The sequence below is a fragment of the Frieseomelitta varia genome, unplaced genomic scaffold (assembly GCF_011392965.1).
Source record: "Frieseomelitta varia isolate USP_RPSP 00005682 unplaced genomic scaffold, Fvar_1.2 scaffold_947, whole genome shotgun sequence".
Classification (NCBI taxonomy): domain Eukaryota; kingdom Metazoa; phylum Arthropoda; class Insecta; order Hymenoptera; family Apidae; genus Frieseomelitta; species Frieseomelitta varia.
Genome location: NW_025110753.1, coordinates 1 through 14,873, shown reverse-complemented (window position 1 = coordinate 14,873; position 14,873 = coordinate 1). Strand labels below are relative to the sequence as shown.

General features: G+C 34.7%; 1 long non-coding RNA gene across 1 annotated transcript; it reads left to right on the top strand.

Moving 5' to 3' along the window:
* Positions 1 to 5,635: 5,635 nt before the first annotated feature.
* On the top strand, positions 5,636 to 6,575 carry LOC122538006. The gene is made up of 2 exons (XR_006308761.1): positions 5,636 to 6,271; positions 6,333 to 6,575. It is a non-coding gene; the product is annotated as an uncharacterized LOC122538006 (long non-coding RNA).
* The last annotated feature ends 8,298 nt before the right edge of the window (positions 6,576 to 14,873 follow it).

Genomic DNA, 14,873 nt, shown 5'->3' with positions numbered 1-14,873 from the left:
GTGTCATCTACAAGTTTTCAGATAAAAATTTATATCAATAGTTGTTAGATTTTACTTTATTATACTATACTTGCTCTTCTCGAATGCAGACGCGCAATTGAAACGATTCAAAGCAAGATTTCACAAACGTTTTTAGTGATGTCGGTTTTTAAATATTGTGGGATGGGCAAATTCTGGGAAAGAGTCCAGAACTTTCTTCATTGCCCAACAATTGTAACCAGATGTCCCAAGTGGCGTACTGTAGATGAAGTTAGGCCTGAGACTTGGGAATGTTTATGGCTAGCCTTCTAGGCATAGCATTTAAGATATTAAGGATATGGATGCGTTTGTGTATGTGTGTATGAATGATGAATTTTGTGCAAATGAGGAAGAAGGCAGTGAATTTTTGCAATCAGAGAGAACAGAGTGAGTTTCGAGCCGTGAAAGCGAGAACACAGAGAGAACTGTGAATCTTGAGTTAGCAAAGATTGAGTGTAAACGTAGCGATAAAGAAAAAATAGTGTAAAACGTCACTTTATAATCATCATTAAACGAATTTTCTTATTTTTAACCTTAAATAAACAACCATCTTTTACCAAATTCCTAGAATATTTAGCTATGAAATTTTGATTTGTGCAAATATTTTCGAATATTTATATGCGTGATGTGATATATTACCAATGTGCATTACATACTTCCTATTCTAATAACGAACATTGAGAATACAATTTCAGCGAATAATAATCATCTTTCATTCAGAGTATTCTGGATTGAGAAATATTGTATAATTTACAACTTTCATCTTTAATATATTCAAATTTTTTTACGATCAACTGTTCTAGAAAAATAGCAGTATTTTCTAAATACCTATCCTTTGCTCTATTCCTACTAATCAGCTTTATTTTGAGAAAATTTTTGTGACCGCATGCAACGCGTTCGGTGGACTGAGTATTTGTAATATTTCTGAGAAAAATGGCTCTGATTAAACTAAATTAATTCATTAAAGTGAATTCACCGATTGTTACTGAATCGCGCGCGTAAGCAATCTTTTATTTTTCGTTTTCCATATTTTCTCTCGTTACAATATTCGATTTCGGTATTAGAGTCAGTGCTCAAGAAGATAAGGCCTCTCCAGGAGAACAAGATTTGTATATTATAGTTAAGTAGTTTTGTATATTATACTTCAATTTGGTCAATTTTTCAAATTTATCATCGAAACATAATGTATGACGTTTTGTTACAGACGCTTCACAATATCAATTTTATTGTACTTTTTGGGAAACCAAAAGTGACTCTAAATCAAAGAACGTTCATTATCACGGAGTTGAGATTTTACTTTGCTTTTAAATACAAATTCTAATGTTTTATGATTTGTACAGATTCCTTATAGTCTCCAAATTTCCTGTATCCTCTAAGAATCTTATGATGCTTGAAATGCTAAAAATGAGTACTTTGGCACATTGTACTTGAACTAATTCTATTCTCTATAATTCTCTTTTCATTCAAGTTAAATTATAGCTGTGAAATAAAAAAAATTTCAAATTATTAGAATCTCAATTTTTATCATTATGAAAATTTAAATTTTCACAAATAACACTATGCCTTATTCCTTCAGAAATTTTTCATAGCGTTCACTTCCATCGTGGGATCAGTGATACCTATTTGACGAGGATCTTCACGATGATTTTCATTCAGTCCAGTTCTTCGGAGTAAGTCGCATACATTTACGTTCCTCTAGTCGCTCAGTCATGTCGTAGGATGAAAGGTCCAAATCGGCACTGAGCGACTGATTGTATACATAGAATTTTCGACGAGTATAGCGACTATGGGTATTTTTTATATCCGTGAGTTTTTTTTTTTTATTATCTCCAAGAGCCTTCACAATTTTTCCAGCAAGGACATTCGGTGAATTATCGTATCGGGAATGGTTTATTAGCACGTGGCTGTTATCCCCGTGGAGAACATCTGTTGAAACTTGATGATGTTAGGATAGAAGATACTTTGGATGCTTCCTATCCAGTCTGCGAGGCAGACTAGTTACATATAATTCCTTTGCTAAGTCGTTGGGGTGATTGTCTATTCTTTTTTTATATCTGTCGCAGCGACTGGTGATTTCGTCATTTCGAACATACCATGGAGCATGGTTACTGTTTACTGCAAGGATTATAGATTGTAATGCCTCAAGTTTAGCAATGTGGCTTTTGGCAGCCATGCACCACATTTCGATGCCATAGGTCCAGATAGGCTTTATAATTGCTTTATATATTAAAAGTTTATTGTCAAGACTTAGTTTCGATTTTTTGGACGTAAACCAGTACATGTTTTTCCTCTTAATACGAATTTGGTCGATTTCACAGTGTATATGGTGTTTCCAAGTTAATTTTAAGTCCAAGTATAATCCCAGATATTTAACCGATTTGGTTTGTGGTACGGGAATATTGTCAAGTTTTATATCAGAAACAGTACTTTTCTTTAGGGTAAAGGTAATGTGCTTACACTTGTCCGTGTTTACTTTTATTTTCCATCGGTGCAGCCATTCTTCTAGTAGTTCGATGTGTTTTTGTAAGATATTTATCGCTGCCGTTGGGTCATTGTGGGCGGATAATATAGCTATATATCGTCTGCGGATGTATCGGTTTCGCTCATGGTTGGAATATCTGATGTATATATTGTGTACAAGGATGGGCCTAACACACTGCCCTGTCGGACGCCCGCTTCTATGTCGTAGATGTCAGAACACTCATCTTGATGCTTGACGGAAACGGTCGAGTTCTCGAATCACATCCCAGTAATTCTAACCATCCACACCAATTATTAAAACCTGAAGAAAAACCGGAACACACAGTAGACTGGAAACTATACAGAAAAATTTGCAACACGTTTCCGCTAAACCAACACATCAGCAGTCAAGAGGACATAGACAAACAGATTGACACGCTCCAGAAGAACATATACCACGTCCACTGCAATGCCGCCCGACTCACCAAAACCACAGAGTACACCGATCCAAATTTGCAAACCGTAATAACGAACGGCAACGGACACAGAAGAAAATACGAGAAGACGGGGCACCCGCTACACAAGCTACAGAGAAACATCTTAACACTCATACAAAAAAGAATCAAAACCACCCGAAACAGCATCTGGCAAAACCGCCTAGAAAAAATAGAGGAACCAGATCACACACTATGGCAGACGTACAAGATGACAGGACTGAACCCCCCCCCCCCCCCCATGCCTCCGCTAAATGAACCTGCAGATAACTCCATACACTACACGGACCTTGATAAAGCAAATGCCCTTGCCGCATACTTCGCCAAAACACACAACAACGAGTTACAACCCAACACTGCAAACAATACGATTAACCAGCCTTCCCCACAGACCACTACGACAACAAGGGAAACACTTCCACTCTCCACAACGCACATCACGATAACCCCCGACATCATACACAAAATAATCACAAAGCTACCAAACAGCAAAGCCCCCGGTCCAGACAAGATCACAGACGTCGAACTAAAAAATCTTCCTAAAAAAATCATGGTGCATATATATTACATCCTCAAAGCATGTCTCCAACTATCATACTTCCCCAAAACTTGGAAGCTAGCCAAAATTCATCCGGTCCCCAAACCCGGTAAACTAACTACAGAAACCACCAGCTCCAGGCCCATCAGCCTGTTAAACACATTAAGTAAAGTACTAGAAAAAATCATTCACCACCATCTCCTCAAGCATCTTAACAACAATAATATAATTATACCACAGCAATTTAGATTCTGTAAAAACCACTCGCGTATTAATCAACTACAAAGAGTTACGGAGTACGCCACAATAGAACTAAACAAAAATAGGATAACACAACTGATACTACTCGATCTCGAGAAAGCGTTCGACACGGTCTGGCATGAAGCCCTACTGTACAAACTACAAAAAATCAAAACTCCCACCTCAATCACCAACATCATCGAAAACTATTTACAAGACAGACAATTCTATGTATCAGTACAAGGAACCAAATCAGAGACACACCCCATCAAGGACGAAATACCGCAGGGCTCCATACTCGGACGAACGCTTTTCTGTATATACATTAACGACATTCCCACCACCACTAACATCCAAACCGCCATATATGCGGATGATACCGCCATATACGCGTCATCATGGAACCCGACATAGGCAACAAAAGTATATATAAACCCACATCAACGCCATACCTGACCTTCTCCCACAGATCCCTGCAAGTCGCAGATAAAGTTTTGATCGATGAACACTCCATCCCATGGACCACTACGGCCAATTACGCAGGATCAACAGTAGACAATAAACTCATTGGGCCAAAGCCATAGAAAAAAGAACTCTCGCCTATCCCAGCACTATCCAGGATATACCCTCTCATAGCCCGAAATAGCAAACTCAAGAAAAACATCAAAATCTAACTGTATCTAACATGCAAAATATCAATAATTATTTATGGATATCAAGTCTGGGTCTCTGCTGCCAAAGCACACATCAACAAAATACAAATCATACTAAACAAATTCCTTAGAATCGTTCTCAATAAACAGAGGGACACAGCCGTAGCACAGCTCCATCAATTAGCCAACATCCTCACGATCATATTCAAAACTCACTACCCTAACCCGATGCCTACAACAACAATCAGAACCCCCTCATCAGGGAAACAGGCAATTATCAAGTCGAAAACATATCACTCAAAGTCAAGGTCAAGTTATCTAAACACGCATCAACCTAACGAACCAAAACCTTCAGATTCAAACTGTATCAAGGAACCTGCAGGTTATTTGAAACTTTTCCTGCAAGCCTAACCTCACCTCATCATGCAATCAAACCACATAAATATCCACAAATGAATAATATCAATCTTTATGCAGGTTAAAGGGCACTCCAGGCCCAGGTTACTGCAGACGAAACATTCTGACTAATTAAATAAAAAAAAAAACAACAATTAATGTTTTGACAATCGCGCAGTGAGCACCGAAGTTTCGGAGCAACCCATACGACAGGTCAAGGTTCGACTATCAAACTCATTCAAATTTTATCAATCTTTCTTTTATGACCATTTACATTCCTCAATCCTACCAATCTAACTTTAAAACAACTCTATCTTAAATCAGCTGACTTTCGACATTAACGTTGAAACACAGCAAGCCACCAATCTGCTACTTATACGTCGAGGTCAGATCGGCACGCTACATTTCATATTCAAAAGGGAAAGCTTTACTCTCTCTTATAGGTGAAAATAAACTTGACTGTATGGTGTACTACATACTTATCGACTTTGTATACTTGAAATAAGAAATGTAAGAACATATAAGAAATTGAAGAACACAAAAAATTGAGCTCCTGACTAAACTACATAAAAAATTTTTGTATAACGTGAAGAGAAGAAAAAGAAGATGTAATGAGCAAATGATACTATCACTTTGAAAAATTTAATTCAATCTGTATAGCTTTTACTATCTTAATAAGTTTATCTTAATAAAAAAATTAACACTAAAACTACCGAAATTAAGACGAAGCTAAATTTCCACCAAACCAGTCTATATGACTGGTACTTAAAATACACGTAATGGTAGAACATTTTTAAATTTATTGATTTATTGCTTTCTTACAAAAGAAATTCCATGTTACGTAATACACTTTTGCTCTTAATTAGATTGGTATTATTAATTTATCTGAGACCGGGATCCGTGATCTTGATTCCATGAATGAGGATTGGCACATTTTACCACTTACACATCAATAATAAAAGTACTTATAATAAAGAATATATGTTTTGGTAACAAAAATATTTAAAACATCTCCAAAGTTATTCTTATAGTATAAAGTAAATTATTAGGTATAAGAAGTTATAATTTGTCACATTTCTTACAAACGTAATCAGTTTTTCTTCTCAGTGCATTTTCCGCTTACGTATTTTTTGCAGATATTACAAACTCTTCGAGTCTTATTATTATTACAATACCCTGTCTGACACCACTTGCGTGAATAAAGTGAGCTGTTTAAAGTTCTTTGGACATCTTCCCGTGATTCCATCCTTGGTTTTACATTTTCAGTAGCAAGATCATTTGCTAGTTAAAACACAAAATGTTTTCTGGATATCTTTTTAGCTGTTGTTTCTTTAAATAAGATCCAGGCAAATCTAAAATGTTGAAAAATACTTGAAGCTACCTTCTTGATTCTGATTTGCTATATTTGTTTGCCATTTAGTCTGCAACGTCTACGCCAAATTTAGTCTTATTATAAAATGCAACCGTTTCAGGTAAGCGCTTGTTATTCTAACGGATTTATGTTTCAAACTCAATGCAAAAACTCAATTTCAGTTTCCTCTGGTAACTTTCACGGTCATAGAATGCATCATTCTCGATATCAGAGCATTACATTCGTATATTGTTCATTTTTTCCAAAAATTCAGAGATTATCAATCGTTATATCATTTTCACGGTATATAAAATATTATTGCGGCTGAAGATGTACAACACTGTAACGGATATCATTATTCTTATCCAACTTGTATCATTTTGTATGACGTAGCTTCTCCAATTCATTTAAACGTAAAGTGCGCTGAAAGACCCGTAAGTGATGATTTTCATCCTGGTCGGAATTTTAGAACCTGAGACACGAAACCCTATTTGATGTCCGATCTATCCTATTAGTGAGTGCTACTGGTCAATGCTTTGGCTGAACACTTCTTCCGATCACGACGAAGAAAGAAGCACAGAAGCTGTTCGTGAGAGAATGCATCTTGACTGCAAAGGAACACGCTGGCTGCAGAAAATCAGCCACGCTAGCCGCCTGAGAACTTTTGTATGGAGGTTTTCTCTATTTCGTATGGTCACCATTAGCTTATCTGGCCACAATAAACAATTCTCCTGCATCCAAGCCCGGAAGGAGTTATAAACTGGGTTACAGACGGTACTGTGTGCTGGCGGAGGAGATTTTGCATAGGTTTTAGAGGTTTCAACCGGCATAAGATTGGCACTACTTTCCGCTCTCTCATCAGATGATCAGCATATCTATGGAGATTTTCTCATTTTTAAAAGAAGCCTTGGTCTTTGTATAAGAAACGTTCAAACTCATTTATAAAATAACTCGTTAAATACTTTCTTCGGAGCTGGCCACTATATCAACATTCCACGGAACTGTCAAACCAAAAAACGTATGAAGTACAAAAGCAGAGGATTGTTCGTGTTTCCTATAGTAATATTTCCGATTGATCCGCTGACATAACACATCTCCTCTCCGATACCGAAAGTTTTTGAATACGTCGTAAAAATTAACATTTTGATCAACTTTTTTCTGCGTGTGTGCACGCGTGTGTGTATACATATCTGTTATATATATTCATAAATAAAATTGTTGGAATCGCTTAATTTTCGAGATATATTCAAAAAAGCCTCTGCATTGCTGCAGTAAATGCTGCTCGCAATTTTATGTTCATAACGGCACATGTCAATATTAGTTGCGTAGTCACTTTAGCTAGAACCAATGCTCGAAGTATATCTTTTACATAAGCAAACGAATTTACATAAAAGTGAGGACTGTCACAAATGGGAATCATTGCAGCGGTATTGATACTTTTTTGCGAAAACTGTCTCGAAAATAGCCTGGCGATAACATGGAAAGAAGAAAGTTGTCCTAAATATCAATGCTTAAACATTTTCGTGGATCTCAAACAAATGGAATAATCCTCGTCGTCCAGATATTATTCCTTCTAAGATTCTTTTTGCTATTCTAGATCCCACAACCTAAAATATCCTGGAACACGCAGTAATTTTCATTCTATACTTGAGGAAAATCATCATGATACTGCCGTGGATTTATATAATCTAGCAAATCCACGAAAAATATATAAATAATATGAATATGCACATATGAAATATTCGAATAAACAAATTTACGGACCAAAAGTGGATATTTTTGTATTATTTTTTCCATGAACCGTACTTGTTACAAAAATGAATGAAAAAGTTTGAACGTCTCAGACACTCATCAATGAGATACACCCTAATGATTAGCTTTTCATCACGTACCACGCACTTAGGTGAACATTGTCCTAATCATTAACTTCGACCTATATAACTGCACGTATTAAGTTATTGCTAACTATAAAGAAAACACATCTAAGGAAAAGCGAGTAGAATGTCTCAGCTTAAACAGATGAATTTATTTCTAAAATTTTATTTATTTTGTTCTAAATTTAAGTAGAAGCAATATCAGTGAAAACGATCAGCAAGTGACATATAATATTACAGCTAAGAGAGCGACTGCACCAAATATTTGAGTTGCCTTATGTATCCAATAGAACCTGAAATAAACAAAAACTTCATTACTCAAATGTACAAAAATATTAGTATAATGTAATTATATTGTTTTTTTATACCAAGCTATTTCTATAGATACAGTGGTAACCGTCGCGCTGCGTTTACAGGATCAGATTTAACCTTCAGAATTAATATTACAATTTCCATATGGTAATTTGTTATATACTTCTTCCAATCCCTAACTCGTAAATCCAATTACAATTTATGGCTGTCCTCTCTATGGAATGTCCATTAGCGCATACTGAAGTATTTTAACGTTGAAAATTGATGATTGAAGTTCTAGTTAATTTTCATCATTTTGAAATGCCATTTTTTAACATTGTTGTCCTAACGTGCGATTACCTGTTGTTCGATAATCAATAGGATGCTTACATTGGTTTTTTACCCCGAAAATTGAAAACAATATCCATAAAAAAAAAACAGGCAAGATATGCAAGAATATATTCAAAATATCGTAAACAAATTTGCTCTCTACTGCTTTGCAATAAGAATACCATTGTGTACATCGTTCATCGGCGATTCTACGCTATATTCCAGGTAAATATCTGCCAGGTGACCCCATTTTAGAAAATAAAGTATTTACTGCTTGTACAATTAATAGAATTATATTTAAAATAGAGAATAACTTTATTGAAGTAAACCCAGAAATTTTTATTTTCATGGTTTTTCTATTTTTTGAAAAACTTGAGAACTAAAGTGAATATAAACACATAGTATTAGCAAATTTCGGGAGGGGAAGGATATTTTCTATAGTTACTAAAGTATACTCTTGGAATAAGTTAAGTGTATAAGCCCATATTCAGATAAAATATGGTTTTAGCGCTCAGTGCTTAAAATTTTCTTTTTATTCGTCATCATCGTTACAATGACGTGCTTTTGACTTATGCGCTTCAAATGAATTCTAAATCTTTGTGACACTCGAAAAGTTGACGAATAAATATTACCTAAGAGGATCTGCATTTCTGGTACGCGGCACAGTATCGTGTTGACGACTATCAATCTACAGGTACTAAATCCAACCTTGCGTCTTTTTTAGCTGTAAACAGCTTTACATTACCTTTACCAATTTATAGACCCAAAGCTGTAACGTTACATAGGCTTAGAAAATCATTACTTTGAATTACTAAAATTTTGAAAATATATTATCGAAAACATATTGACGATAAAGATACTGAAGGAATAATTCTAATTCTTCAACCATAATTTTTTTGATTGATTTCCTTCTTAAGAAGGTTAGGGGAAATCCCGTAACGTTAATAGCTGTTATTATTTGAAATACAATTAAAGAGATAAAGATGTTTGAATGATTATTACGTTCAAGTAGATACTTCAGATATAAATGTAGATTTCAGATATGAAATAAAATTTTTTAATCTACATTAAAGTATATTAATAAATAAGTTAATACTTTTACATTTGTGAATGAAATATTTCATTTTGAACAAATATTTACTATGGTCTAAATTATTTTATGTGCTAGAAAAATAAAGTCATTTATTTATAATTAATTTTTCCACTATTAATTTCTTTCATGCTGACATATGTGTGACATGAGAATTACGATTTCCCTTTTATCCAAATTGCTGACCGAGATATTTCGAATTTTTATAAAAAGAAATACGAAATATTCCTTCATCTCAATTCTATCAGCATAAAAGAAGCATAGAATATCAAATATTAACTATACGTTTATCTTTTATTGCAGATATTAATCAATTACTATCGTCCGGTCAAATAACTTATTTCAAAAATATTTTGTATTCTGCATTTTTTTCATCACTTGCAATCACCAAAATGTACATGAGTGAGTGAGTAGCCATGAAACGAAGGCAACATTTTATGTGGCTGTGTGTTCAATTACATCTTATAATACTACTGAGCAAATTGAACAATGCCAACGAAATTCGGTATTTTCTTACCTGTTGTTTCCACAATATAGCGTAAGAGCGAAATGAAAAGTAAGATCCGATATCATGTAAATAGGTTTTCTCAACTACTGATACAAGATTCGGTGTGAAGCATTTATACTTTTCATAATACCACTACCATTACTCCCATCACGATTACTGCTATCATCCTCCCCGGGTTAATATCATCTGTACCAATGATAGTAAATGTATTTGTGCATTGTAATATGTGTAATAAATGAAAATAATGTATTAGCAGATATTATTCATAATAATGTCATTGATTGTTGAATACAACTGAACCGTAGTGTTCGCTAATATCAATTCGTGTTTGAACTCATTTACCAATGTGCTCAATCAGCGGATCACCCACATTCTATTAGATCAAAAATCCTGTATTTTTACGTGTTGTTCAGATTTTTCGGAAATGTCATATCCTTCAGACGTAGAACGACTGAGTTTCGACTTTGGCACACGCCAAATTGTCTTTCTGAAACACAGAGTTTACAATATATCGCTGAACGTTGAGTGCAAAATAAACTAAAGCTCTGAATAGCATGCTTTAATGTTTTTAAAATTTCATCTGAAAGATAGCGTTTTTGTTACTGTACACCTTTGTTTTCGAAGTTATAAGTTTTGATGACGAATACTATATATACATACATATGTGTGTATTCATTTGTGTATTCAGAAACGAACGTGCCACTCGCGCCGTGAAGTTTTATTTTGAAAGTCAAAAGAAAAATGAAAACTTTGCAGTCTAGGTCACAGAGTTATAAATATGCAATGAAGTATGTTGCATATGTAGGTATGGTTGCTACGTGCTAGTGTACTCGGATGTGTATTGTACAAATACGTATAGATCGCTCTTTATAAGTAAATACAGTATGTGTGTATATAGATACATAGACATAAGTATCTCAAATTAAATATTTCATTCTCGGTACAATTCTACAATTCTCTGATATACTTTTTCTAAGCTTAGTGGAAGATCAGAATTTATGAAAAATCAAATACCAATGAAATGATAGAACGTGCATTTAAAACAAACCGATATCGGTAGCGTGAATAATCATGATTTGATGCAAAGTAGTAAACCGTTTCTTCGTAGCTTTATTACTCGGGAAGGTTTCAAAATTCAATTTTACAATTCAATTCGTTTATTAATATTTTAATGATCTATTAATATTCAATTAATTTACTAATATTTCAGTTTAATCATAGTCTATATTAATATTTTATTAGAGTATTAGTTTATTAATATTCTAATAATCTATTAATATTTAGTTAGTTTATTAATATTTCTAACAGAATTCGAGCTTATAGAATACGCATAAATCTGTGATCTACTGTAATTTGCTACATTATGAATATAAATCATACCAAACCAGATCTTTTTTACTGTCTTGCAAATGTTTGATAATTACGTATCGCAATTCGCATACATCTGGCATAATGACCTCACGGCGACCTCATGTATAATAGCATATATGTTATGTTTATTGACACGTTCTGTACTACAATTGCAAGTGCACTTAATTGCAATTTTTTAAAATCTTCATCTAACAAACGAAATATATGTTATGAAGTAAGAATTTAAGACATCCAATCAATGAATCATTCGTAAAATTGATTTCAAGCATGACATTCAAGTTCCAATTTTTTTTATTACACAATGTTCTCTTTACTTTTATTACACTTTATATTTTTATTACACTACTCGTCACGATAAATAGAAGGATTGCATAAGAACCTTGTTATATTTTGTTGCTCGTTTGATGTTTTCGATTTTTTACTATATTTTTGCGACAACGTCACTTGTTTAAGAGAAAGAATATTAACAACAGCTCTTCTTGAATGTTTCTTCGTCTTTGTTCTTTCCTTTTTTGCAATAGCAAGAGCTATTTAGACTGCGAATTTAAAAAGATTGCACAATTAAAGAGTGTTTGTTTAATAACTATGGTTATTTATCTTTCAATTCTGTCAAGATTACCCGAACTATTTTAGATACCATTGTCCATATATTTTATATTCAACCAATATTTATGAAAATCTCAAAAAAAGAACAGCTATTCTGTTTGAAATTTTCATAGTCGCTTTATTCAAAGTAGATTTCAATACATTCCTCTTTATACTCCATTTATATAAATATTATAAATGTCAAATTTTAAAAAGATGAAAGGTTTATTTGTGTCTTCCTCAAGTAAAGGAATAATATTAGAATAATTTTACCTAAATGTTAACATCTTTAATACTTTAAAAAGGTCCTGTGTTGATACGCGTGAAGGTAGGACGTGTTTAGTTCCGCGTGTGCTGATTATACGTAGTGCTAACTGTGGTGGTTTCGTATTGTCTTTGTCGCACCTCACTCGATTGGGTCAGGTTGGGTGCGGCAAACGTATACTTCTACATACTTTTTACTCGAAAGATAAATTTCTGTGTACAGGAATCTCTTTCTTAAAACAATGGATAAAGTGAACACACCTCAAGCTATGTCTACTCCACCATCTTCATACGTTAGTGTTACTCAAAAAAGAAAATTTCCCCATGAAGGAACATGCTATTGTTCTCGATGCACATGAGGATATTACCATAAAAGATTATATTTTGGGAATTGGGAAGGCTCTAAACCCAACTAATATTCGATTTGCTTCGAAAATTGCGAATAATAGAATATATATGTACCTCGCAGGCAAAACCTTTGTTGACAAACTCACGACCGGTAATTCAAACATCAAAGACTGATTGATTTCTGTTAACCCGGGATTACCCACGTGAGAGTCTAGTCGCCGGGATGTACCTGCGCTAGACCCCCAGGTGGGTAATCCCGGGTTAAATCCCTAATCATGAAAATCAAGAGAATTATTCTCTTTGACGTCTGTCCTATTATTCCTCATAATGTTATATTGGATGCATTCAAGCAAATGGGAATTAGAACGTCTTACCTATCTCCTTCATAAGAGTAAGATTCACAGATACAGGATTCACACACATATACTCAGCTTTCGCAGGCAGGTTTACATTCATCCGGACGATGTAAACAAACTTCCAGAAAGTCTACAAGTAAACTATGATGAAACTTCCTACTGGATTTTCATTTGAAGGGATAACTTGATGTGTTTTCAATGTAAGAGAGAAGGACATCTGGCGAAGCATTGTCCCAACTCTACTAATGACTCGTAGCAACAAATTAAGAGCTCTTCACTACCGACCCAAATGAGAGATACAAACAACGAGGATTCATTTCCTCCTTTGATTACTGAAAAGCAATAGTCTCTAAATGAAGAGTATAAGGGCCCCACTCGAAACAAAATCTCCAATAAAAGACCACTCTGTACAAGCTCTAACAATAGTTCCCAGCTTGCTGGCCCCACGACAATGGAGAAAAATGTAACCCCCACCACAATGGATGCAAGCTTCCTCTCAAACAGGGACGCCTCACTTTTTATGGTCCCCACAAGGCGAACTATCACTCCGCTCAAGAAGCAGAAGAAAGGGCGAACTGATTAGGCTGACCCAAAATAGATTCGGCACTTGAGCCTCTGAAACATATCTTTGTTAAAAATCCGGACATATATATTATAAAACTCGAACAGTATAAAGATCTGCCAACTAAAGCCAAAGGCAATCTGGACATTGTTCAATTGGCACAATCCTACACAAATGACCTTACTTCGCGGCGTGAAACCCCAGCTTGTCAAACAGATCGATTAAAAATAATCGATTTCATGAATTATTAAAAAACTTGAACTTCATGGCAACTGGACCGAAGAAAAGGACTATGGACTTTTCCATTTCATCAGAGGATGACGTTTCGATCAATCCAGCCCATTCCTAAGTAGCGTTTCTATGAATTCAAATTACCGTAACCTATACGCTGGTAGTGGACTGAAGCTGCTATACTGGAACTGCAGAGGAATTTGCAGTCGCAGAAAGGAATTACGAAAACGTTTAGAAGAAATCGATGTATTTATAGGCGTTGAAACTAATCTTAAAAAACATAAAAAATTTGATCTTTCCACACATATAGAATTGACAGAACTCACAGTGGTGGTATTATATTTCTGGTAAGAAAGAGTCTAAAATTTACATTCATCCAAGATCTGTGTGATACTACGGACAACCTGGCGAAAACTCAGTGTTAAAGATAAATTTACAATAAGAAATTATAACTGTGAAAGACACAGCAGAGAGAATGCAGCTGGTGGGGTTCTAATATTAATCAAGCATAATATACCATACAAAACAGTAAAAATTAAAGAGAATACAAGCATAGAAAACGTCTGTATTAAATTACACAACAATGTGCATATAATGGCAGCCTACAATAGACCTATGAACGACACCGAAACGAAAGACCTAGATGCGCTACTAAATATGGCCCCTAAGGTCATAGTTATCGGTGACCTAAACTGCAGACACAAAGCTTGGGACTGCCATATTAATAATCACAATGGACTTATATTATATAACTATAGCCTAATAAATTGCTGCAGCATCATGTACCCAGATGAACCTACCCATTACTCAGCGAATGGTAGCACATCAACCACCATCGACCTGGCACTAAACAAAAATGTAAGTAACGTTATTGGGCCAGAAGTATTAAACGAGCTAGTTTCAGATCACAAAC